At 38.3% G+C, this 27,471-nt stretch overlaps 1 protein-coding gene across 8 annotated transcripts in view; it reads right to left on the bottom strand.

The window, feature by feature from the left end:
* SOX5 (SRY-box transcription factor 5) overlaps positions 1 to 27,471 on the bottom strand; it is a 1,021,816-nt gene that overhangs the window by 989,199 nt on the left and 5,146 nt on the right. The window contains exon 1 of one of the 8 annotated variants that reach the window (XM_058743359.1): positions 6,217 to 7,230. The exons of the other annotated variants lie outside the window; for them this stretch is intronic. The gene's annotated coding sequence lies outside the window, so the exon portion shown is untranslated. Of the gene's footprint in view, positions 1 to 6,216; positions 7,231 to 27,471 lie in introns of those variants that run through there. 8 annotated transcript variants of the gene reach the window in all.

The following is a 27,471-nucleotide window of genomic DNA, read 5'->3' as shown; positions in this document are numbered from 1 at the left end:
ATACAAACTTAAAAAAAAAATTAACATTTATTCATTTTTGAGAGACAGAGAGAGACAGAGTGTGAGCAGGGGAGGGCAGAGACAGAGGGAGACACAGAATCTAAAGCAGGCTCCAGGCTCTGAGATGTCAGCACAGAGCCCAACATGGGGCTCGAACTCATGGACAGCAAGATCATGACCTGGGCCAAAGTCGGACGCTTAACCAACTAAGCCACCCAGGAGCCCCTCCTTTACACGAACTTTTTGTTTTTAAAAAACTGAATTAGTTTCTAATCCTCTGACTTAAAAATGAGTCTTAATAAGTAAAAATGTAAACAAAACATTTTTAGGGATTCTATTTCATCCAGACATATACACTAAGGACCAAGAACTTCTCTAAAAATGTGAAAAAAAAAAAATAGCCAGAATTAACACGAGGACTTTTTGGGTAGAGGAACTATTCAAACTGACAATAAAAGCTGCAAAGTGACCAACTTTGTTAAGTAAGCCTACAGGGAGGACATATCAAATGAAAGTAGAAGGAATATAGCTTAAGACAGAAATCACTGAGTCCTTTCCCTCCCTGTATTACAGGAAAACATCCATATAAGGAGGTACACCCTTTTATCTACCTCTCTAATACTCAATTCATCTCTCTTCATCTGACAAACTCATATTACTCCAGACAAGCAAAATATCTAGATTTGGGTGAATAGCATATCCTCCACTGTCCTATTTTGAAGTCCAGCTACCTGTAATTCAATCCATCATATTTGGAACTATATCCAGAACCAGACAATTCTAATCTATTGACTTCTCAACATGCACATATGACCCAAGCAACTATGTAAAAGTCAATGGAGAAATAGAGAATAATATATGAGACAGGCAGAAAAGGTGTTAGTCAGATGCTGCATCAAGTTTATATATCCTTTAGATTCCCAGAGAACACAGACACTACTGAAAGAGCTATTTTATCTGGAGGCATACTATCAAACTTCCTGAAAAGAAGAGACAAGAAAAGAATGCCTTACAACATTACCACGGGTACGCTTCAAATTTTCAGTGAGATTGTTTATCTGAAATAAATTCACCAATAACGTCCAGCAAAACAGATAAATTTCATAAGACCGTAAGTAAAACAGGTTACTGTTACAAGTGTCATTATCAATAAAAAGACTAACGGCCCTTCAAACTAAAACTACCATCTTCTATATGTTTTAACTCCCCATCTATTCCTAAACAGTTCCATAATGAAATAAAAAGTGGTCATTTGTAAAAGCACTAGATTTGGAGGAGACAAAATGAATTACAGAGTTTTCAAAGTGAACATTCTAAAATGAGTTTATTAGTAGCTAACCTGAAACCAGATGACTTCAAACTGTTTAAAAACCACCGCTAATGCTTGCAAAAGACTTAACCATTTCAATGACTCCTTTTACTATACTCTGCATTTAAGATTTCCATCATAGCATAACTTTTCAATAAATTATCATTTAAAGTTTTAAATGAATTATTTTACCTTTATGCCTGTGACACACAGATGTATTTCTAAGGGTTTTTTTTTCTTTCTATTCCAAATTAACATTAAAAAATATATAATGAACCTGATATTCTATTGCAATTAAACAGTAGTCCTTTCAACTCTGCAAACAAGATGTCCAAATTAAAAAGATAAAGTGCCAACCCTTAAATGTGTTAGAGTCAGTGTTGACTTTAGAACTCAGAAACTCTCAATCCTGGATATGGAAGATAATTTGATGTTAATGGTTTGATGTTAATTTCTCACATATATAACACAGTTGTTGCTGCTGCATGGAGCACAGGCTCTTTATAACAAATACCCTACAGATCTTTAATTGGTAGTTAGGAAACATGCTTTTCCTAATCATCGAGTCTCTTTTAAATATTATATTTTTAAATACCCTTTTAGGGAAACTAATGAGGTAAAGATATGAGAGGGATAAAGAAGGTATGTTGTTTTCAAAATTAAAAATTTCAGGACATCAGTCCAGCAGGCATAAAACAACATAAAACAAATAACTGGATAATCAAACAATAAAAGCAAACTAGAAATAATATGAAGGCTTTTTTAGAAACTATTATTGCACATATGCAATAATTACTTCCATCAAGACTTTTATTATACATTTGTTTTTATGGAATCATAATGCACAAGTACATGCTATTGTTTAAACACATTCACCACATACCCCATAACAGAATATGATGACAATATGTATTAAGGATAATACAGAAAATGTGGCTAAATGCATTCTGTATTATGGTTCCATAATACAGCATGCAAATGGTTCTGACTAAGCAGACACAGGAGACAGTCGTTAGTGCGCACGCTGTGAATGTATATTATGAATAATGCATAAAACTTGGCTAAATCCTAATGAGTCCATTGACATCCTATGGGGTCCAAAGGAGGCTCAGATCCCAAAGCATGGCCCTGGCACATTTCTATCCACCAATCATTGTAAAAAAAACAATACCATGAAAACAAAGGACATTAAACAACATGAATGCACTGTCATTCTAGGTAAAGCTTTTGAAATAAGCACAAAAATTAGGAGAAACTTTGAAAGGAGAACTAAAGTCCATCTTACATCATCACCCTACTCTCAATTTTTCAAAATTATCTATTGCAATTTAAATGGGACAAAAGCTGCAGTTGCAGGTTTGATGTTATTTCTTTTCTCTGGTTTTCTTCGGGGAGCTGCTATTACAAGGAAGATCTAAGCAATCCCTAAGAAAAGTGGCCAAACTCTTAGACCACGGTGGAAGAAAGTCTTCCTGCTTTGAATGAGTAATGCTTACAAAATGCATTACAGCCAATTAAATTAGAGATAATGCGTCTGAAAGCAGTCTTTATGGTAGAAACTCCTGAAAATTCTAGTTTTTACACAGCTTTTTAAAGAATCAAAAAGAATGCCATGGGCATGTCACTTGCAGCACATTAAAAAAAAAATCTGTGTCCCCCCCCCACCCCAATGGCCATTAAATACTCTTAACAATGGAGTCCTTGAAAAGAGGAACCATGGCTATTACCCCTAGAGGGGTGTACCCCAAGATGAACACCTATATGAACATGCTCAATGCGTTCACGGAGCCAAAAATGCAGAGCCGAGCAAGCTGTGCTTGAGATGCACAAATTAAGGATGTGACAGAAGCCTGTGCATCCCAGCCTTCCTTGGAAAGGGAAGGCAAAGGACAGCTGCTCCTTGGCGGTGCCCCAGGGGAGGGTGGTGAATGGGCACTCTGGGAACACATCCCCAGAGAACAGGGGAGAGACCAGGGCTGGCCACTCCGGGAAGCAGAAGGCCAAGAAAAATCCTGCACTCTCCGAAAACACACAAGAGCAAAGGGCAGGAGTGAAAGTTCTGGGGATGGAGCCCTGGACAACTTGCCTGGCTCCCTGAGGTTTTCCCACCCACTCACCAGGTACAGAAACCAGGCAGAGTCAGGGCAAAGGCCGAAGTAGGAAGTTGCCATGGAACCCAAAGTGTGGAAATACAGGAACTCCTCCATCACCGAACTGTAAAACTAAAACGCAGGTCACTTACCAGCCCATATTTGGGCTCAGATCAGCTCTGGGCCTGGTTCTAATGGTAATTCAGCGTACACGGTATGAAGTGAGGGCTCCCTGGAAGACCCCTTCTGCAAAACAATATTGCTGTATTTTCCCATCCCTAACTACCAGAAGAGCCAGAAATTCTAAGTCTAGTAAATGTTTATGAAAAACAACCCTTCATACATTTCTATTTAAAGTACAAATACTCCTGGGTATAGTTAAGTTAAAAAAAAAAATGTATGATACATTTGTGTTTGCTTTCTTTTGTGAAAAGAACTAGGACAATGAAGAAGCCCAGCATGTCTGGGGTAGATACTGGGTGATTTAAAAACAGTTAAAGACGGGACACACTGAGAGATTAACTTTGCTCGCTTTTCCGATAGGACTGTCTCTGGCACAACCAAGGATTCTGTGATGAGGAATTAAGACTCTCAACAGACTCTTAAAGTTTAAAACTTCCCCGGCACTATCTTATTATGTTTGTATTTACACCTGGGTAAGCGCTGTCACTGTTGCTAGAGCATGAAGTATGAAAATCATACAGAAAAATAAGGTATCTGTTGTGACCACTTGTGCTGTTTTCCCTGTTCTAAAATTTGCCTCATAGCAAGTGCAACAGAACACAATTCTGTTCCTGATAGAACCATTCCTTAAAGCTAGTCTGCTTTTGAAAACCATTCTCCACCAGGGCCTGTCCCAGCTCCTCTATAAGCGGCTGACAATTGCTTCACTCCCCCAAGTGTTTCTTCACCCCTCCCAGATGCCACCAAAAGAAAAACAGAAAGTCTCTCAGTAGCACTTTGCTTCGCAGCAGGAAGCTGTACTGTTTGTGATATCCATTTTGATACAAACCTAAATTAGGCCTCTGGAAATAGGTAATGCATAAAAAGAAGCGTTTTGTGTCACCAAATTATTATTATAGGTTACTGTTAACCCTTGGAAGATAGAGGTGAGCTCTGCGGCTCCCCACTGAGGTGACGATTTGTCATGAAATCACAGGCCCTACCTCGAAAGATGGTTCAGGTGAGCTTGCGATAAGGCAAACTATCCGGTTGACCTATAGGATTCTGATAGCTAGTTTAAGCGGGGGGAAGCTACAAGAAATACCAGTTAAACAAAAGGATCAGCACAGCATGAGGAGCCAGCAGTCGGCTAGCACAAGTTTTACAGCTGACAGAGCCTAGGGATGTAGGGAAACGAAAACGGCTCAGGATGTTTTACTATCAGACAGATTTAAGACTCTTCTCTTCGAAAGCTCTCCTTGCAAAGACATGTTGAGGGGCAAAAGTTCAGAGCCACGACTATTTTTTTAAAGGTCACTTGTGATAAAACTGGTAACTAGTCCTGTTGAGATAATAAATTGGAAAATTGAATACCCTGATGCTTCTATTTCTTCAGATAGCCCAGATGGTAAATAAATTTTGTTTTTGAAATTCCTTGCACAAAAATTTAAGTTTCTGGTCCATAATTGAGATTCAGAGAAATCTAAGAACTGACCCTAAAACTATCCCAGCGTCTCAATCCTAACTCCAAGTTCTTGAAAACATGTGGCATTGTACCTTTTCTAGTTTAATCTTTGTAATATTTGATTCTCTCTTATTCTTCTTTCTTCATCACTACATTAAAACAAGCAGCATTCACAATGTTAATAATTATAAACATAACTGAATTCCAGGATTCAGTCGAAGACCGCTTTCTATGAACCTGTGCGTAACCTGAAGGAAACACATCGAACACGCATGACCTCTTCTCGTCTTTCAGTCCACCTCGGATCACATGCCGATTAAAAAATGTACAGGAGTCATTATGTCATACGATAATAACTTGGCTTTCCCTTCTTCCACAAGCATTCTCATTCCGTGTTTTGGTAAAAATTATCACATGTGCCTGGCTTATCTCATTAAAATAAACAGACACGACTGAGTTCATATCTCTTGAGACACAGTAAACACAATGCAAAATGTAATTCCTCAAATTGGAATAACTGATATCTACTGAATAAATAACTGAATAATTAAAGCTTCTTCAGAGTGAGAGTCATAAGTTTATGTCGAAGAGCAACAGAATTATTCTGCGACTGGTATCATGGAAAAAAAATAGCTAATAAGAACAACCAAAGTTTTATAAGGAGTTCAGTAGACTGTGGCCACCAGCCAAATTTCATAGCTGCACCACAGCTTTAGCTGAGTTGCTAAATTTGAAGGCAGAGTAAATGTTCTTCTCCCCTTTCCTAGACACAACCCATAAAATAATAGGTTCTCTTTAATGTCTAAGAATGTTGTTTAGGTCTCATTCAAGTCAACAACAAGAGCTTCAGTCTCAGAAAAAGCCTAGGCAATCGCATTAAGCTGCAGTATGTAACACTTAAACAGCAAAAGTCCTGGAATCACTTGCTTCAGAGTGAGGCCATCACAGGATCCCGGTACAATTTCATTCAAGGAATTCCGACTAGCTAATCGCTTGGCATCCTCAGGATCTCTAGGTATCATCTGAATTCCAGCGACTGAAATTAAATCTCCTATGTTTCCATTTTCTAAAATAATTCCTCCATTCAAATATCCAAGAGCATTACATCTAGTCATAGTTAAAGCACCTTGCTGTTGACAAGGCACTTTCTTGAAAGTTTCTGCAGGCTATGTGTCACACACCGTGCTTACCTGGGCGGTCCATTCCCTGGGAAGTCGCTTTTCCTGCAGCCTCCTCCTTAAAAATATTCCTACACCCATGCTGATTTTGTATCTGTTCAGTTCAAATTTAGATTCATTGGTACTTTTCCATAGTTACATTTCTTGCTCAGTTGATATGTCCTTTTATTTATTCTGAAGTTTTCGATGTAAGACAAACAGGAATACCACCTTCTAAAATTACTACTATCCTACCATCCTCTGATGGAACATTAGTGGGAAGCAATATTCTCCAAAGCTATGAAGCATACACTGCCCTAAATTACATTGCAGCCGCTGCCCTGAGCTCACACATTTTTGAATAGAAAGGCTCCCAGGGATCTCTCTGTACTGACTGCATTTACTGCTTTAAAATATTTTTAACCCAGACGCTGAAGTGCCAGCCTTGCAGTTCCTCATGCTAATCCCAGCTTGGGTGGCTGTTCTTAAGGGAAAGCATTCAAAACATTGTAACAGTGCATCAACTTTGACCCTTTTCACTTAAACATGAGACTCTTAAAAAAAGTTTGAATTCCAGAGGGAATCACTGAACTTTGACCTGCTTAAAATTAGTTTTGTTTTAGTGCCTTCATGGTGACTCAACAGGCCAATTTTCCAGACACTTAAGACGTTTCTGCCCCTGAAGATTCCAGTTTAAGTCCACAGCTATGTTTGCTGGTCAGATCAGAACACTTTGTCCCAGGGTTTCAAGCAACAAATTCCCAGATCTCCATCTCTTTGCCAGATGTTGGCATTAGTTGGTATTAAGCTGGATCTAAACACATACACACACACACACACATACACACACACACGCAACACATTAAGAGGAGAGGCTCTATTTTTCTTTTCTTGCCACATACAGTCTTTTAGGAAACAAAGTTTTCCACTCAAAATTCGGTCATGGAGAAATGTTTATCAGGATTATATAAACATTACTTACTAGCCTAACTCCTACAAAAATAAAACTCCTAACTTTTGGTAAGCAGTACTATGATACATTTATAATACAAGCTTTCTGAATCTACTTTTCTTAATGGGGAACAAAAAAGTACTGGGGTTTTATTTTCTAATCTGTTACAGATTTTTTAAATTGTCAATGAATAATTATATTGCAAATGGACCCTGACACAATATTATACTTTCCTCCAATGGAATTTCAAAAACAACATTTTTTGTGAAAAAAATCCATGACAATTAATAGGTAAAATAAAGTTACCAAAGAACTAAAGGTATAGATATAGCACAATTCATTCAGTTTCATTTAATACCTCAAAACTGCTCCTCCTTTTAGGTAAACTTGCTTTTTTGCAAAAATAAAACAGCACCCAATTTCATCAATACAGTCTAAGATGTTTAATAAGAAGGAAGTAATTATTAGTCTAGAACAATTCTTGCATAAACTCTGTGCTTTAACTTTTTTAGAACAGTCGGGGATAAAGGCATTCAGGAAAAGAAAACCCATTTAGTACTACGAGATCAGAAAAAAAAAAAGAAAGAAAGAAATGTTAACACAGTTAGTTAGCCAGGAAAAAAGAATCAGTATAACACAAATCAGTCTACAAAACTTACATACCATGTTAAACAAGAAGACTTTATTGTCTCCAGGAGTTGAGTTAGCTATACTGGAAAGCAACACAAAAGTGCATACGAGACCATATTTGAACGCTGCTTTGCACTTAAATCTATCAATTTTCAAAGAGCAACCGATGACATTCTTGAAATACAGGCATTTGATCCCTATTGTCAATGCCCAAAGCTGGAAATCAGAAGCTACAGGGTACAGTGTCACAAAAACTGATCACAGAAGAATTTGTTTTCTCTCCTATTAAGCAGCACTAATTCCAATGCTAATACTCAGAAAATAAAAACTACTCAACTGAGTCTCTCTGGCAATTATTTCTTTCATTTCCTTCCCATTTAAGAAAGAACACAATAAGGATGTTCAGGGGTGCCTGGGTGGCACAGTCAGTTAAGCGTCCAACTTCAGCTCAAGTCATGATCTCACGGTCCATGAGTTCGAGCTCCGCATCGGGCTCTGTGCTGAAAGCCCAGAGCCTGGAGCCTGCTTTGGATTCTGTGTCTCCCCATCTCTCTCTCTGCCCCTCCCCCACTCGCTCTTGCTCTTGCTCACTCTCTTTCTCTCTCTCTCCCTCTCAAAAATGAAATAAACATTTAAAAAATGTTTTTTAAAAAGATGGTCAAATTGGGGTAAATGGTGAATGTTTTGGATATGTACATTACTGCTTCATTTTTATTTTATTCATAAATCATTCAACACATAACATTGTGAGTGGTAATGAATGGCCACAGATTTCTTAAATTAAGAAAATATTTTGAATTCAATTATTTTACATTTCAAGCACATGTAACTGGGTTCTTTACTGATGGCTAAGAAAACAAGCACTAATAGTTTTAAAAATTGAGTCAATTACTTATGTGAAGAGGTCAACTAAAATGAAAATTTCAAATGCTAGCAAATAGTACCTCCAATGACATGAAAATAAGTATGAATTATGTAAGATGCTAATGAAAATACATATATTTATAGATAAGACAGTGAATGGTAGTATTTAAATAAAATTATATAGAGACATTCCCATGTAAGGACCATTATCTGAAGAATCTGCCAACAAAGGATTAGCACTGTAGTTGCTTAATCCTTTAATTGTCTTAATAATAAAATATGCTACTAATTGTATAAGGTACTTTGGCCCTGCATTCCAAAAGACATATTTACATTTTTCTCTGTATACGTTGTAAAAGCTAATATACTGTGTCATTAAAAAGTAATGTGACTGATTTTCATACAAACATACCATCTCATCCACATGCTTTCCCTTCACACTGGTCCCCTTAGAACACGATTCCCTTACCCTACAGATCAGCCATCAGTCACAGTATTTCTACCACCTTCTGAAAGTGCTTTCTAAGTCTGGAACACACACACGCGCACACACACTTCTAAATATCCTCAATGGTGACAAATTTCATAATTTGAAAGTCAATTTTAGCCGTTTTCATCATTTCAGGGAGACATTTATAGCCAACTCTGGTGAATAAAAAAAAGGATGATGAATCTTGGTATAAAATACGAATAGAAAGTAATGAGATGGATGTTTTAGTCAGGCTTGCAAATGATTCAAAAGACAATTCTGAGAGGAAGTTTTCCAAAATGTTTTGAACAAGGGCATCATTGAAATCAGGGTATTGCTTCTCTGGGTGACAGTCTTGAAAAACAACATTAATATGAATGCATAAGTGATAGCACAATTGTTTTTAAAAATCAAACTTGGTACTTTTCACTCATACTCTGCATATATGAAATAAGCAGATATGCATTTTCATCTAGATGGTCATATATGTACATTCTGAAGCTTCCTCTGGGTAAAACGAACCACAGGTTGATTTGCAAAATAATATATACAACATAAACTTAACTCTTGATCGTGCAAAAAAAGAAAAAAAAACCTTTATTTCCATAGTCAGATATTTACATCCATCCACAATCTGTAGGCTTCTATAAACTTTTTTCTCTCCTATATACAGTCAAAATCTAACAAGAGCTCGCTGTGGGGTTATGCATAAAAACTGCAAATTTAAACAAGGTGCGATCGTATACTTTTTCACACATTATTGTATCATGCTGCACCAGAACACTAATGTATGCACAGTTCCAAAATAGCTTGGGCTATTACTGCACAGGCTTGAAAACTACTAAATCCCAATAAGAGCACGTTTCAAAAACTGTTCCTTCATTATTGCATGCTAGTAAAGGTTGCTTTCGCTATTTATATTTTACAAAAGAAAAAATGCAGAAATGTCTATGACATTGCCTCATAATTCTGAGGTCTTACTTATTAGACTCTTTGTAGTTATAAAAGTTGTTTCATCGATATAAATATGACAATTGGACTCAATACTATTTAATCGACTCAATTATGGAACAAGTGTGCTTTTTTCCTTATGCTGCCCTACTTTCTTTTAAGTTCCATTTGAATTATTGATGAAGTTGCAATAAAGCATTTCTTTGTTATACATAGTTTAGAAGTAGAGAATGATGTTTCACGGTTAATTTTTAGACTGATAGTGATAAACACACTTGTTGTCCTTTCAAAGAAAGTCAATAGCATGGTACAAGCTTAAAAGATTGAATTTTCCTTTTTTTCTACTGTCTTGAAAATATGTTGGGCAGAAATCATGAATATAAATACAAATATAAAAGGAGAAGATAGTGAGCAATGTGCACTATAGAAAATACGAGTAGGGTCTTCCCGGGTATTGAAAAGATTTACACCTGTGATAAATTTAGGTTCTGTTATTCCTCAAGTATTCAGAGGACTTTAGTTATGTGGCAGGATGAGGAACCCAAAAATGGCAGAATGAATAGTTTTGGGGACAGGGACATTTCTTATTTAGACTACCTAATCATTACACAACTGATGCCACTTCCACTCCGTTTTCCAAACAGAATGATCTTTTTAAAATGCAAATCTAAATCCTTTAATCTCTTGCCCTTGCTTTTTTGATAAAAACTCCAGATCCTTAGCAACAACTACAAGACCCTACTTAAGACAAGTCCTGCCTCCTCCTCCAGTCTCATTCTTTGAAACTTTTGCCCCTCTCTTTCGCCACTCTGGTTTTCTTTAGTCCCTCAGTATTCCAAGCTGTAGCCCACCTCAGAGCTTTGCACATGCTGTTCTCTATTCCATATTCACCCACACCTTCTCCACCTAGTTACGTCCCCTTACCTCTCCTCATATCCCAGCCAAAATGTCTCTTCCTCCTGGAAGCTTTCTTTGAGCTCCAGAATAAATCAAGCTACCCTATAACCCCTTTATAATTTCCTATACTCTTCTGTCATAATGCACTCCATAGTAGTTATCACTAATACCATAGCATGACTGTTAGTCAACCTACATTCACCAAGTTACCAGAGTAATGGATGAGCTCCATTTCCTCTGTGAAACACACTATTGGCCATAGCACCTTCGTGGCAAAAAGGCTACTCTTAACACACACACACACACACACACACACACACACACACACTCATACCATTTTAATTGCCTGCTTGATCCTAAGTCCATTTATGCCATTTCTACTTCCTATTGGGTAAATTCATTAAACATTACATAACTAATAAAATATGAGGACAAAAGAATTTTTAGTGGCACTAGATTAAATGTCTTAGAAAAAATAAAGGCAAATTGTTTTTAATAACCACTAAAGTTCTCTTTACTTCATAAAATTGGGATAAAACTCAAAAAAAATCTACGCAAATTCTGCACTTAAATTCCTTGCCAAATGCCTTTAAGCTTCCCTGCCATTTTTAGTAAAAAAAAAAAAAAAAGCCATAGAATATATATTATGGGTGTAACTTACCCAAGAAGATGACACAGATCATCACTCAGGGGACCCATACTTAAAAGCCTTGACTATACATCAATTGATGGGCAAACTGATAAACAAGGATACACTGATTGATAAAGCACATGTTTAAAATCCTAAAATATTTAAAGTACACATCATTTCTTTAGTATTCTATATAAATAATTATGTTTATAATTTTTTAAAATCAACAGTCCAGCTAGCAGTCATAATTAAAATGAAGAAGAGAACGTTCCTCTATGCTATTTATTGACACAATTACATGATTAACCTCCATCTTTCCCACTAGACTGGAAGCTCTGTAAGGGCAGGGACCAAATCTCTTTTGCTTACCATTGTAACCCCATTACTGAACATTTGTCACATGTGACAAAGACTTGCAATAAAAAGATTTTAAATGAGTGAATGCTAATATTAGTCAAGCACAACAACATTCTTTATTTCAAATTATTAAGATCAATATGCAAATAGTTATACAGAGAATAAGAGCAAATGTGAATGTAATCACCTGAAAATTTCAAGGCACAGTACTTCAAGATAACATATGTCCTCTACTCAATAATGGAAAGATCATTCTTGTGTATATTTTTTTAAATCTTAATTTTTTAATTATTTTTTTTAAAAAGCACTCTCTAGCACAGGGAAGTTTCTGCTTTTTAATTTATGAACTACACTTAAGATTATGTAGTTAGGTTTCCTTAGGTATCTAACCATGATTACCATATCATTATTAAGACTCCTGTATACTAGTTCCAAATCTGGCTACCATTTAATTTTATCTGGGCGCCTGGGTGGCTCAGTCGGTTAATTTTATCTGTAATGCAAAGTAATAGTAATGCTACCTGAAATGTATTTATCCCCTTTCTTCAAGAAAGTCAAAGCAACCAATATCTTTTAAGCATACTGCTAAGTATACAAATGAGAACACAACTGGGGCGCCTGGGTGGCGCAGTCGGTTAAGCGTCCGACTTCAGCCAGGTCACGATCTCGCGGTCCGTGAGTTCGAGCCCCGCGTCAGGCTCTGGGCTGATGGCTCGGAGCCTGGAGCCTGTTTCCGATTCTGTGTCTCCCTCTCTCTCTGCCCCTCCCCCGTTCATGCTCTGTCTCTCTCTGTCCCAAAAATAAATTAAAAAACGTTGAAAAAAAAATTAAAAAAAAAAAATGAGAACACAACTAAAATGAATTTTTATTAACAAAATAAAAGATATTAATCAGGAAGGTGAGCTATCTGAAGTTCAGGCACAAGATCAATCTGGGATAATTCTTTTAAGCCATGCTGAGTTTTGCCAGAAAATGTTTATAAACATTTAAAATTCCAAAGGACATGAAGGAATTCACTAAATTTATGAAAGGTTTCTTTTCATTGCTGAGATGATATAAATAAAGGTATCTTTTCATTATTACATGTAACTGATTTATAAGTTTATGAATCAGAGAAAAATAAGTAAAAGCATTCTGGAAAATAAGGCAGGATATGGCTCATAAATTACAACCAGATATACACAGGGGTAATGGTGTCAGTGTGGCCCCAACCTTTTAGTTAATTATGAGGAATTGTTAAACAGAAGGAAACCCTAAGTCATTATGACCCTGACTAGCACACACAGACACACACACACACAGACACACACTCCCTCCATGATTTGTAAAATATTTTAAAGCAACACAACTGTATTCTAAAACCTGATTTATTTTTTAATACTTGGGAGTTCATATGATCTCATTTTAACAGTTACATGGGTCAAATGCAAAAAACTGTCAAAATTTTCTCCAGTACAATTTTTCCCCATTTAATATACAACTTATGCTCTAGAAATCTAGTTCAGAAGTCTTCAAGGTGGAGGCAAAAAAGAATAATAATCTATTGGCATGCTAGTAAAAATATTATGACTTCTACTTACATTATTCATTCTATAGATATTCTTTATTCCCTCTTTATCTCATTCCTTTTAATTTCTATTTTTGTGTTCACCACTAGTAAAATAATAATCTTTTTATTGATGGTGTACATACATGATCCTAAAAATTAGGAGAGCAGTGAATTAGATGCCCATCTGGGAAGCTGGAAAACCTAGGCCTATACAATTGTCCACATACTGGGCCAGAATGCCTCCTCCCTTACCAATGCATGGAGACACCATTACCCCCATCACATGTTTACATCCAGTCAGCTGTCCTACTTCCAATTAAAATGTTCCCCTGGCCTCATTCATAAAGACATTTTATCCAAGGCTGGAATTATTTATTTTTTCCCGTCACCCATTTTGCCTGCCCTCTCTTCACTTACCCCTCTGACAACCATCAGTTTGTTCTCTGTATTTATGGGTCTTTTTTTGCTTTTTGTTTGTTGGTTTGTTTGTGTTTGTTTTGATGTTTAGATACCACATATAAGTGAAATCATATGTATTTGTCTTTGTGTGAATATTTCACTTAGCATAATACCCTTTAGGTCCATCCAAGTTGTCATAAAAGGCAAAATCTCATTCTTTGTTATGGCTGAGTAATATTCCATTGTGTACATATACAACATCTTCTTTATTCACCAGTTGATGGACACTTAGGTCACTTCCGTATCTTTCCTGTTGTAAATAATGCTGAGATAAACATAGCAGTGCATGCATCTTTCCAAATTAGTGTTTTTGTTTTCTTTGGGTAAACAACCAATAGAATAACCAGTTCATATGGTAATTCTATTTCTAATATTTTGAGGAAGCGCCATACTGTTTTCTGTGTGGTTTTATTTTTTAATCTAATTATTAACAGATTGCCACAGGGGCCCTCATTTCACCACAGGAAGAAGTTCATGTTAATGCCATTCTCTTTCTTTCCTTCATCATTTGTTACACATTACAGTCTCACATGCTTTAGGAAATGGATTATGGATGACGTCATCTAATTTTTAGCTAAATTAACCCTCATGACATGGACAAGTGTTTTTTTTTTTATTTTTTATTTTTGAAATTTATTGTCAAACTGGTTTCCATACAACACCCAGTGCTCATCCCAAAAGGTGCCCTCCTCAATATCCATCACCCACCCTCCCCTCCCTCCCACCCCCTATCAACCCTCAGTTTGTTCTCAGTTTTTAAGAGTCTCTTATGCTTTGGCTCTCTCCCACTCTAACCTCTTTTTTTTTTTTTCCTTCCCCTCCCCCATGGGTTTCTGTTACGTTTCTCAGGATCCACATAAGAGTGAAACCATATGGTATCTGTCTTTCTCTGTATGGCTTATTTCACTTAGCATCACACTCTCCAGTTCCATCCACATTGCTACAAAAGGCCATATTTCATTTTTTCTCATTGCCACGTAGTATTCCATTGTGTATAGAAACCACAATTTCTTTATCCATTCATCAGTTGATGGACATTTAGGCTCTTTCCATAATTTGGACAAGTGTTTTTAAAAGACTTCCTACAAAACAAAACAATAATCTAGGGATTTCCAAGTAATACAAATAATGTAAATATAAATGAACATGGGAAAATGGCAAAAGTTTATCTCATAGACCACTGCTAGCTCTTTCTTAGTCACCTTTCAAGGAAAATCTGTAAGAATTCAAAAAATAGAGGGGTGCTTGGGTGGCTCAGTTGGTTAAGCATCCAACTTCAGCTCAGGTCATGATCTAATAGTTTATGAGTTCAAGCCCCGCATCGGGCTCTCCACTCTCAGCTCAGAGCCCACTTTGGATTTTGTATCTCCCTCTCTCTCTCTTCCCCTCTTTCACTCCCATTCCCTCTCTCTCTCAAAAGTAAATAAACATTAAAAAATAATTTAAAAACATAGAGAAATTCTCTGGAAGGCTGTTTGTGGTGGATGCTGTGGTATGCTACCTGGTGGGCCTCATCTCCCAGATGCCAAGAGTGTTGGCTACTGAAGACTCCCTTCCTTAAGAACTGCCCTCATCTTGGGGCGCCTGGGTGGCTCAGTCGGTTGAGCGTCCGGCTTCGGCTCAGGTCATGATCTCACGGTTGGTGAGTTCGAGCCCCACATCGGGCCCTGTGCTGACAGCTCAGAGCCTGGAGCCTGCTGTGGATTCTGTGTCTCTCTCTGCCCCTCCCCTGTTCATGCTCTTCCTATCTCTCAAAAGTAAATAAACATTAAAAAAAATAAAAAAAAAAACTGCCCTCATCCAAAGTTCCATACCCTCCCCAAGGATGGCCCACATCCAACAACAACCTCTGTGAGGTTACAGAGGCCTGGCCCCCTTGCCTCATTTCAGGACATCTCTAAGAAGCCATCCAGTTCCAGAGCTCCCCATAGATTAGCTGTACCCTCAGATGTGGCACACTCAACTTCTCCATGGGCCCATCCTGCTTCTCTCAACCCCTCACAGGTGTTGTCCCCAAAAGCCCTTGCAGTAAACCCAGTGCACACAAATTTACACGTCAGAGTTGGTGTCCAGGAAATTCTGATGTACTGCCACTCTTACTTCTACTGTCATTTAAGCAGACCCTTGCTCTAAGTGTTTATTGTGCCCTAATGAATGCGTGTGTGTGTGTGTGTGTGTGTGCGCACACACACACACACACTCTGTAGAATCATGCACTCTAAAAATTTTACAGATGGGACACCCCAAAAGTATTAATATGTCACCAAATATGCAAATACAGCATTATAACTGCCGACTTAAGGAGCCAGATTTTCATTTTTTGGCTAACACATCATTAGTTCATTCACAAGCAAAGCAAACCACATTACTCAACACTACAAGGTTCCCCAAAGCCCACAAGACAGAATCTCGTGAATAGGAGTCTACAATAAAAAGATCACCCTGATCTGACCACTTTCCACAATCACAGCCTCATCTCAGCTTGTCCCCATCATGCTCTACTGACACCAAACAATCTGTAATTTCACCAACACACCATGCCATTTCTCACCTCCTTGCCTTTTTACTTATGTCACACTGCCTGGTTGGAATGCTCTCCTCCCTTCTTGGAGCACCACTCCCTGCCATACTTAGCTTAACTCAGAGCCTTACTAAGGGCAGGTTTCTGGGAACAGTGTGTCTAAGTGCAGGCAACACAGGGGTGCAAAGTCTGCAGAAATGTTAAGAGACATAAGTAAAAGGCAGTGGGCTTTTTATTATCATCTGGCTCCAACAATTCTAAATTATGTAATAATAAAATGGTCCTTCCCACCAGGGCTGACTGCCCCAAAGGCCCACCTTGGATATGCCACTCACCCAATTTTAAGCCTTAGACTCAGGAATTCCCAGTAAAAATTGAGCAATCCTAGTAAAACGTTAGGTTTGAATACAGGTTATTATTAACCCCAAGAAAACTAAAAAAGTTGTATAAAAAGTAAAAGTAATAAATTCATGATACTCTCAGAGATAAACAACATTTACAAAGTCAAAGTGACTGTGTTTACTAAACTGATTTAACCCCCCTACGCACACACGAAAAAAGATGAAATTATATTGGAAGAAAGGGAAAAGGAGTATGTGTGGTTTTAGATAGGTGAGGTACAGGAAGATTTGCAAAACAAAGCCAAATAGTAGCAAATAGATTGATAACTTTTTTTTTTAAATACTAAAATAAGGAGTAAACATTTTATTTAGAAATACAGAGTTGAAAGTGGTGGCAATGGGTAGACATGATCATTAGTAAGGTAGGAGTGCTATTTTATCACGGAACTTTGAGTTTATATAACGCACATATAGTATTCTAATATGTATTTAACATATTAGAATAAATACTTAACTCATACATCAATTCACTTAGTAAACCTTCCCCAACCTGGCTCTCAAAATACTCTATCACTACACCTATCACACGGATACATAATTACCGGTTTATGTTACTTGCTCCCCTATCAAATCAACATTCCTTCAGACAAGAACCAACATTTATTTATATTTGTATCCCCTGGCAAAAGTGATACTTAAATTTAAATTTAAATCTGAATTCAATAAATATTTACTGAGCTCCAAGTAGACAAAAGTAGTAACAAGATACAGGTTTCTGATTTCAAAGGATAATATTTATAACCATAAAATGTCATCATATGGTAGAACTCATTATTTGCCAAGGATTGTTTTAAGTGCTTTGTATCCATTCTAACATTGATTCCTCGCAACTGCTTACTGATATGATTATCACCATTCTGCAGATGAGGGAATCACAGACTGAGAGGTTAAGTAAATTGCCCAGCTCGAAAGAGTAAATGATGATCCAAAATAGGGGTATAATAATGAACTACAGCATCTACTTCCAAGGCACAAACTCACAATTATACCTCAAAGGATAAGACATGTTCACAACATGCGTACAATATGGTACAATATATAATTAAGTCATAAAAGTGTTTACAGATGTAAATAACGTAAGATCAGGAGAGATCTTCGGTCAGTATATTCTATGAGGATACTAAGAAAAAGTAAAATTTAATTTGGAAATTAAGATATGGGTAGGGTTTCAGGAAATCTATATGAAGGAATGTTATATACAAAAGGAACACATAGAAATGTGAAGGCAAATACAAAGATGTAGACAGAAGGCACTATATGTTTTGTATCGAATCTTTCTTCCTGAATTCTTAAGGGCTATAACAGGTACAGATCCAGCCAGCAGAGATCCCAGGAGAGATATGGTCTTAAGCATCTCTTTTCTAAACCTATGAAACATGGAAACAATGGGTAATTACCAGAGGGAATATCCCATTAGGTTACTGGAATGAGGCTAAAAAGTAGGGTTAACAAAGCACCTGGACCTGGGCGACTTTCCATGTTTTTTTTTGTTGTTTTTTTTTTCTTCTTCTGAAATCCTTCCTTGTGTCTCCATCTCTAACACTACTGCAAGAGCCCAAATTTCAAGCCTTCTTTTCCTTATACAAATAACAGCAATACCCTCATTATTAGCCTGTCCAAATCCATTCTGGCCTCTCTTAAATTTGGTCCACCTGCTATAGCCACAAATTTTATTAGTTTCTTGCTTAAAACTATTCAGTGGGTTTCTTATCACCCTTATTATAAAGACTCAACTCTCCAACATGGCCCATCAGGTTTAACGATCTGATCCCAACCTACCTCTAGAGCTGCATTCCTTAGTCACTCGACTACAGCTATGCTGGCCTTCTAATTCCAAGAACGTATCCTTCCCCCTTTGTAATCTTTGCACATGCTACTCCCCATGTCTCAAAAGTTTTTTCTCTAGTCCTCTTTACCTCATTAGCCATTCTTCAAATGTGACTTCCTCATGGCAGCCTCCTCTGATTGGCCCCCCTAAATAGATCAGATACTTCTCCCACAGATTGTATATACTTGTGTGAAATAGAGTTCCACAATTTGCAATCATAAATGCAGGCAATTCATTAACGTTTATCTTCCTTTATAGGCTTTAAATCCTTGTGTACAAGATGTGTGTCCCCTCTACACATCACTGACATTTAACATGGCGTCTGGTTCATAGTAGGTGTTCAATAAGTATTTGTTGATGATTGAATGAATGAATGAATGAAAGGACAAAACAAAAAGAGAAAGCCGAAATACAGAGACAAGTGGATTGAGAACCAAGGAAAGTCAACTGATGAGCAAGTCTGAAGTAGCTAGAAAAAGCAACTCTGGAAGAATTGTCTGAGCTGACTATGAGCAGTGGCTTTTTATGTAATGGCATGGTCTCTGGCGTGAGCATTCTGAAAAGAGTTGATATGGCTGACATGTTGCAGACAGTTGGGGAGTCATCTGGGAAACTGTGTTCAGCTTGAATCCAGATCAGAAGCAAATTATTCTCAAAGGGTAAGTTTCAAATATGAGCCTAAAAAGATAGGAGACTTGGAGATAGGTTTTAAGGCCCCCAAAAACCAGACTTAAGAGTCTGGTCCCATCTGGCATTCAGGCACTTTGAATTTTTGAGAAAGGGGCCACATGATCTAAATAGCATGTCAGGAAGATTGACCTGACAGTGGTAAACAGAGCAGATTGTAAGGAGAGACGCTAGTTTGTGGAACTTTGCAATAGGTCAGAAATGAGCTAAAAAAAGACTGTCCTCGAGTGATAGAAGTGTATATATAAAGAAAGGGGAAAATAAAAACATCATTTTGAGGGATGACTCAACAGCACTTAAAATATACTTCCTATATTACCATAGCTAAGAGCCCATGCTTCAGAATCAACCACTCTGGGTTCAAGTCTCAGCTCCAACACTAAACAGCTATGCTACTTTTGGGCAAACCCAACATTATCTGTATAATGGGGCAGCATTTGTATCTAAATTAGAGAAGTACTGGAAAGAATCAATGAAAATAAAAAAATAAAAAAACTGCTCAGCACAATGCCTGGCAATAGTGAACTACGAATCAATGTCAACTGTTATTTTGTGCTAGACAGAAGAAAGGGAACAGTGATGGCATGCCAGGGAACATATTTTTGGTGGGTATGTCTTCATGTCCAAGAAGATAGCCACCTATACTGTAAAGACTTAACTCCTGTCCTTCCTTCTTCTGCCTGATCTTCATAATGCCTCATAATTTACTTCTCTGGCTTCTGATCTGGATTCATGCTAAACACATTCTATGCCAACTCTCTCAGGGACCTTGTTCTTCAAGCTGTTTGAGCCATTTCTAAACTTAGGCTTTCAACATTTTTTTCCATCTTGCCCTCTTACTCTAATCCTGCCTCCTAGAAGTAATCCTACATATGCAACTTGAAGGTAAACCTTCTGTGGCTAAATATACTTCTCTCTTCCTAAGAAATGTCAGAAAGATTATGTTGAAAGCAAGTGCAATGTTAAACTCGGTTTTTAAGAGTTAACAGTGAGTAATTTTTTTTTTTCTCTAAGGATAGGTAATAGCATCAGATTCTGAAATTAAGCACAGCAGGAAGAAAAAGCCTGCACAGATTTCACAGAGTATCACAGGCCTCTGCAATAAAGCACTTAAAAATGCCTTGTATTGCTAATTCTTTACACAATCTCCTTTTATTTCCAAAGTAGTATGCGGGGCTTGAGCCATGAGACACGCATTGATGTTAACATTACACTGCCTGAATTAGAGCCATTTTTCTACTGAAACTCCTGTTAGGTTTAGAATTACTTTTTACCATCTTTCCCGCAATACATTTTCTGGCCTGACTTCCCAGATCAAATGAATGGTTGCCTCTTCTAACAAGACTGGACCTACCTTTGTAGTCATTATCTTAGCAAACATCCTTCCCCTCAAGATTCCAACAACCAGGCCTTGAGCTGTATGGGAAATGTGCCTACTCAAAGGTCTCTGAGTGGATGAGGGCAACTCTCTGCTTCACTGCTTTCAATCCCCACTTCCCCCTCCCAGGCCCTAGTCAGGACTCTTCACTCACTAATGGAACTATTCAACAAATACTAATTAAATAGCTAATGTCAGCAAGGCACCGCACTAGGCACCATGGTGGATTTTCAAAACAGTAAAGTGAAAATGGTACTGGAGGCAAAGGCCCGCTTGGTGACAGACAAACTATCAGATGGAGACTTTACTAAACTCTAAAGAGACTGGGAACACACAGTTCTATGAAGATTTGCCAGTTTCGTGATCACCAAGCTATTGGTTAGCAATTGGAAAGATTTTGTCCTCATTTTACAAGACGTTTTTGTGTCATTTAAAAGCTTTCTTTTCCAGTCCATGTGGAAACCCTGTCATTCGTTCAATAAATATTTATTGAGTACTATGATAGTATGGAGAACAAAACAGACTTGGTCCCTGTCCTCATGTAGTAATTGCTGCTCCCAAGATAATACACACAAACAGTGGCCTGATGATTTAATCCTATACAAAACTCAGGTTTGGTTTTGCATTGTTTATTTGTTTGTATGAAGGCACTTTCCTGTAAGGACCATATTAGACTAATTAAAACCCTGTCCTTGTCTTATCTCACTAGGATTCCTTTTCAGCATACCCTTTCTTGACTCTTTATCCACAGTAATCACAACCAAACTATCCTACTTTCCACATATCACTCTCTTCTTCTGTGTTTATTCATTCATTAAACAAAGGTCTTTAAGCACGTACTCTGTTCCAGATACTGTTTTAAGTATTGGGGATACAAAACTGGATAAAGAAATCAACCTCTGGTTCTCAGCATACTTAGCCATCTTAGATTTGTCCTTACAGAAAGTTCTTTCCAAACCTAGAATACCCATAACTACCACCCTTCCCCCAATCCCAACCCAATTTGTGACAGGTCCCCTCACTCTTGACTTTAAACATGCTAAGGTTCTACACATTTAAATTTAATAAACGCAATTTATATTTTATTTCAAAACTTCTAAAACCACATCATCAAAAAAAGTATAACAATTCAGCAATCAGCTGTGCTTTATCTAGGCATTGCCATTATTCTTTGAGATCTTACTTTAATTTCAGATGCCATATACATAGCCTAGTACCAAACTAAGTCAATACTTTTTTTTATCACTGGTTCCCAAACTCCTATGTGCAAAAGCATTGACAGTCGTGCTCGTTAAAAATGTAGCATTACCGGGCAACTACCACAGAGATTCAGATTCCCTGTCTCAATGGGGGCCAGAAAGGTAGAGTTTTAAAAATATCCCAGGTGGTTTTCAACTGAGTGATTGAGTGATCACCTTTGTGAAATACTGTTCTATCATTTCCTTTGATGTCAGTTTTTAAGTATTCAGAATCTGTTTCAAGTCACAAAATATTTCCTATTAAGTGCAAACAACATGCATCTGTGTTATATATCACACACACACACACACATATTTGTTAATAAATCAACCAGTGGGGTACTTGATAATCATATTCAACATCCAGGTTTTAGTTCACATCTCAGGCATCACTTTCTGTGACTTCTCACCTGTTCCTTCCAATCATCCCCTGTGGTGGACAGGCAGGTAAGGTTCATGCCCCCACACCAGCATGTTGGCCACAGCATGATGGAAAGAACACAAGAAGCAGAATCAACTAGACTGAAATTCAGGCAATAATTCTCCTGCTTCCTAGCTGAGGGAAACAGGCCAGCGCCTGACCCATTGGAGTTTGTTCACACATCCACGAAAAGTGGATGATACCCACCTAACAGGGGGGCTGTGAGGATTAAATGAGATCCTGATCCATGCCTAGAACAGGATCAGTGCTCAACAGCTATTAGTTTTCCCACTTTTCTGTCATGCAGGGCCGGGCCTTCGAATCAAAATGAAGCTCAGTCTGCAAGGCATGTGGGCTCAACAATCATTTGTTCTGCGGCTGCTCTGTCCCAGGCATTGTGACTGCATCAGGAATACAACACAGTGCCTTCATGGAGTTTATCTTCTGATGAGAAGTGTTTTGTCATCCTACCAGTTACCCCTTTCAAACCAGGCAGCAATGCATGCAAGCACATCTTTCGCTTCTCACTTCGTCCACTGAGATTAACGCAATGCAGTGGCCAATGGTGCCATGATAATAATGACTTTGTGGTGGGGTGCCTGGGTGACTCAGTCAGTTAAGCATCTGACTTTGGCTCAGGTCAGGATCTCGTGGTCCATGGGTTCAAGCCCCGCGTTGGGCTCCATGCCGACAGCTCAGAGCCTGGAGCCTGCTTCGGATTCTGTGTCTCCCTCTCTCTCTCTGCCCCTCCCCCACTCACGCTCTGTCTCTCTCTCTCTCTCAAAAGTAACCAAACATTAAAAACAACAACAACAAAAAAAAGACTTTGTGGTGACAGAAAGGTTAAGAAAATCCCAAAAGCAGTGATAGGGAAAGAGAAGCAGGGAGGGAAGAGCATTTCAGGGGTCTGAGTAAGTCCCTAGAAATAGATACTGGGAGCATTAAGGTTCTTTACATATTGACAGAACTGTTTGTCTGTTTAGTATGCATTAAAATTAGCACTTCATTTCCTGATTTAATGTAGAAAAGACACTACTATCCTGCTGGTAGTGTAGGTATCGTGGAGTAAGGCTGAGAGAGAGAAGAAAGACAAGTCAAAGCAAAAGTATAAGAAATAGTATGCACTTGTTCAAAAGCAGTTCCCAGTGCAAGAGTAAATTAATGAGACTGATTGTGCCAGATCCACGGGAAAGACTGCCAATACTGCATAGTAACACGGAGCATCGCAAGAACTCACACGCAAACCTCAGTCACGCATCAAACAACCTCAGCTTTTCGTAGCCATGAATTACACTGGGAAATCTTAGCACACATCAGACTTGGGGGCAGGCCCTAACCCAGAATGGGAATGGACGAGCAACTAGAGAGGGTATGAAGCCTGGCACAGCAGAGGATTAAATCAGACATTTAGTGAGAAACAGCATCTAGAAAACACGTCGTCAAAAGTACTGACATCTCTTTTCTTTTTCCTCTCACAAATGTGAAGTTCATCAGCCTTTTTTAACATTAAAGTAACCAGCACTCACTATTTGGGGAAAACTATGCCAAAAGGCTCACAGTAAGCAGTCCTCATCCTGGGCACAGATTCCCTAGGGGGGTCAATTTGCTTGAGGAATGTGTCAAAAATTAGCTCCCTTTTCCTGCCTCCCACCCTCCTTGAACTCTGACGTTGTCCCCATGCCAGTTTCCCACACAACACCCAGAACCATGTAAAAATCAGGGTCCCGTGAATCCCACTTGAAATTAATATGTTAAGTCAGTGTCTAACGTCCAAAAAATGCTCACCAGCATACACAGAAGGATCGCTCTCCATTGCATTACTGAGAATCAGTCTGCATCTGAACGACACGGTCTTCATTCCTCCACCACAACCTCCCCCCCATGCTGGCCCAAAAAAAATAGCAACAACTCAATTCTCAGTCCAATAACGTCTTTTCTCAGATGTTGTTCTCCCAGTGGGTAGAAGAATGAACTGCTGCAATGCCACCCGCTCCTCTACAGTTTCTTTTAATTTAAAGTTACAACAGGAGGGAAGAAAAGAGACTTTCTATTAAGGGACAACTCCCTGAAGGGTCTCTTAGCTGACAATCGAAGGACTGCTCATGGCAGTGATCAAATCTAACGCAACAAAGTGCTGGTGGCTCTGTGACTCATCACAGCAGGAGCTAGCACTGAGGGCCACTTGAGTTCAGTGCTTTGTGTGCAGCAAGTTGGTTTAGGAACAGTAACATAGGGGAGCAAAGACTTGCAAGGTGTTTGAGGCTCAAGATAAAATGCAGACTTACAGTGCAAGTTGCTTCTCAACTGAATAGGAAGCCTAGAGGGGTAAGGAAATGAAGGGAGCACTCTGTCTACCTCATGCTTCAGGGCAAATTACCTGAAGATGGCCAAGGTCAGTTGGTCTATTTGTTGTATGGTTTCTAACCTGATAAAAAATAAGGATTGAAGCAGGAGAAATAAACCGAGCTATTTTTAAAAGGCGAGCCTTAAAGATGTTTGCTTGCAAAAACAATGCCTTCTAATTACAGCTAATATCTATTGTTTCAGTATATTTACTCTCACCTGACACAATTCAGCTATACCTTTCCAGTTGCATATTATGAGTACATTAAAAAGAGTTCAATACAGTAAACCCCCCTTATCTGTGGTTTCACTTCTCTGAGGTCACCCACACCCCCGACGCAGATGATCCTCCTTCCTGAAGGGTAGACTAACACTACGTCACGGTGCCCACCTCATTCACCTCACCTCATATAATCACGTGGGTATTTTATCATCTCACATCATCACAAAAAGGGTGAGTACAGTACAATACGAAATTGTGACAGAGACACCACATTCACATTAACTTTTATTACAGTATATTGTTATAACTGTTCTGTTATTGTTAGTTATCGTTGTTAATCTCTTACTACATCTAATTTATAAATGAAATTTTATGATAGGTACGTATGCATGCATAGGAAAAAACATAGCATATATAGGGTTCAGTACTGTATGTGGTTTCAGAAAGGCATCCACCGGGAGTTTTGGAATGTATCCCCCCAAAATAAGGGGGGGGGGCTACTATATACTTTGAACATTTCCTCTATGCCATACATGGTACTATGGATTTATACGTAATTTCATACAACCTCATTTAATGTGACCAGGACTCAGTGAGGTGATACTATTGTTATGGTCATTTTACAGGGGAGGAAAATAAAGCATCAAAGAGCTTAAAGAAATACTGGGTCTTTTTTTTTTTTTTTTTTTTTTTTTTTTTGGTGACAAGTCCACCAACCAGAGCTACTGCTACTAACCTCTGGGCTATACTACCAAACTAGAACCATACCACTCAGATCTCCTGTTGCAAGATTATAATGGACTCAGCGCCCCACTTGCTGCCCCTAGGTCTCTAGCAACAGTGATGCCCAGAGGCCATGCTTCCAGGGGGCTGCTCCCAGCCAGCGAATGAATACTCCTCCAATGGCTGACTCTCTTCTGCCTTGCCAAACCTTTCCTGGATTGCACTACAGTACAGCTTCTTTCTACTCAACCCTCCCTCCTTCCGTCTCTCCTTGCATAAGTATCAAACATGGATCACAGCTGAAAGGCTCTCCCAGCCTTCTGCTTCCTCTTCTTACTATCTAATCCCCTTTTGTCATCTGCTTCTCGAGGGATCCAAACTAATGTAATAACCAAGTCACTTACTTACTTTTTTAAAGCCCTTTCTTTATCTGTGGTCAGTTTTATAGGTTCCCCCCACCACCACCCCGCTATCCAAAAGTTTGCTTTACACCATTTTGCTTTCATGAAAAACCTACATTAGTACCTGTTTTCACTAATCCAAAGAGGATTTCTGCTTTTACAAAATGGTAATTGCTTCTTCACTTTAGGCCATTTCAGCTCACAAAGGGTTTCACTGGAATGCTCTACTTCCAGATAGCGGGGGGAAGCCTATACTTAGAGAGAAATTTTCTGTATCACTGGAAAGAGAAAGCATCCAGTAATTTCTCCATGTTACTATACATCATCTCTTCCCACAGGTAATAGTATATTTATTGTGCCTTTCTCCTTGTCTCCAGTATAAACAAGTCTATGAGGTTCTCTTTGAAGAAACTGCTGACTCAAAGGGCAAACATTGCAAAGTCAGATTTATTTCTTTTTCCAAGTGGAATCTCTATCTACACGTACTATAACTTCATATTACTGCAAGGTATTTGACTGACTATGGATAAAGTCATGATAAATTTTCACTAGTTTGTATCTGTAATGGGAAATCAAAAAGGATAACAAGAAGAGAGATCTATAGTTAGGTCCTAAGGTTTTTGTTGCCTTTACCTATTATGTAGGATAAAATGCTAATTACTGAAGGAACATTTCTATGAATAAAAGATAGAATTCACACTTGCACCAAATACAGCATCTTAATAAAACCACATTGTCAGAGATCATATATAGACATTAACTGAATCACTATTTTAAAATGTTGATCTCAGCCTCAAGGAAGTGATATATTTTTCTTCTTGGACTCAAATAAGTCCAGTACAAAGCAAGTATGAAATTAACCTTCAAGTATTATTAATGATCAAAAAGACTTGACTGGAGGGAAGACAAGTGTTGCTAACATTTACTAAGCACCTGGTTCATGACAAACCGTATTCTAGGAATTTGACATATAATATCGACTGTAATCCATGCAATATCTCTATAAGAAAAAGCATTATAATCTCCACCTTTAGAGGTCAGTAAAAGGGACACAGAACTCCAACTGAAGTCTTGGAAGAATTATACGTAGACCTAAACTGAGAAGCTCCAAAAGCTAGTGGGATTGCCTCTTACATCCTGGTTCTTTCCTGAGTTCCCTACCTCAAAGACTTTAATTGGTGCTGCAATGACAACACAATACCTGAGCTTCCAGAGAATTCCAACTGGAGAACAAGCCAGAGCCCTCCCATCCCGCTGAATGAGGCACTATCTGTCCCCTTTGGACATATGATACTATATAATCACAAAATAATTGAATGAGAAGTAATTGAGCATCAAAGATAGAATCAGGGTTTGTTTGTTTGT

The sequence above is a fragment of the Neofelis nebulosa genome, chromosome 8 (genome assembly GCF_028018385.1).
Source record: "Neofelis nebulosa isolate mNeoNeb1 chromosome 8, mNeoNeb1.pri, whole genome shotgun sequence".
NCBI classification, from domain to species: Eukaryota; Metazoa; Chordata; class Mammalia; order Carnivora; family Felidae; genus Neofelis; species Neofelis nebulosa.
Note: the sequence above shows the minus strand (reverse complement) of the source record. Positions and strands in the feature narration are given on the sequence as shown.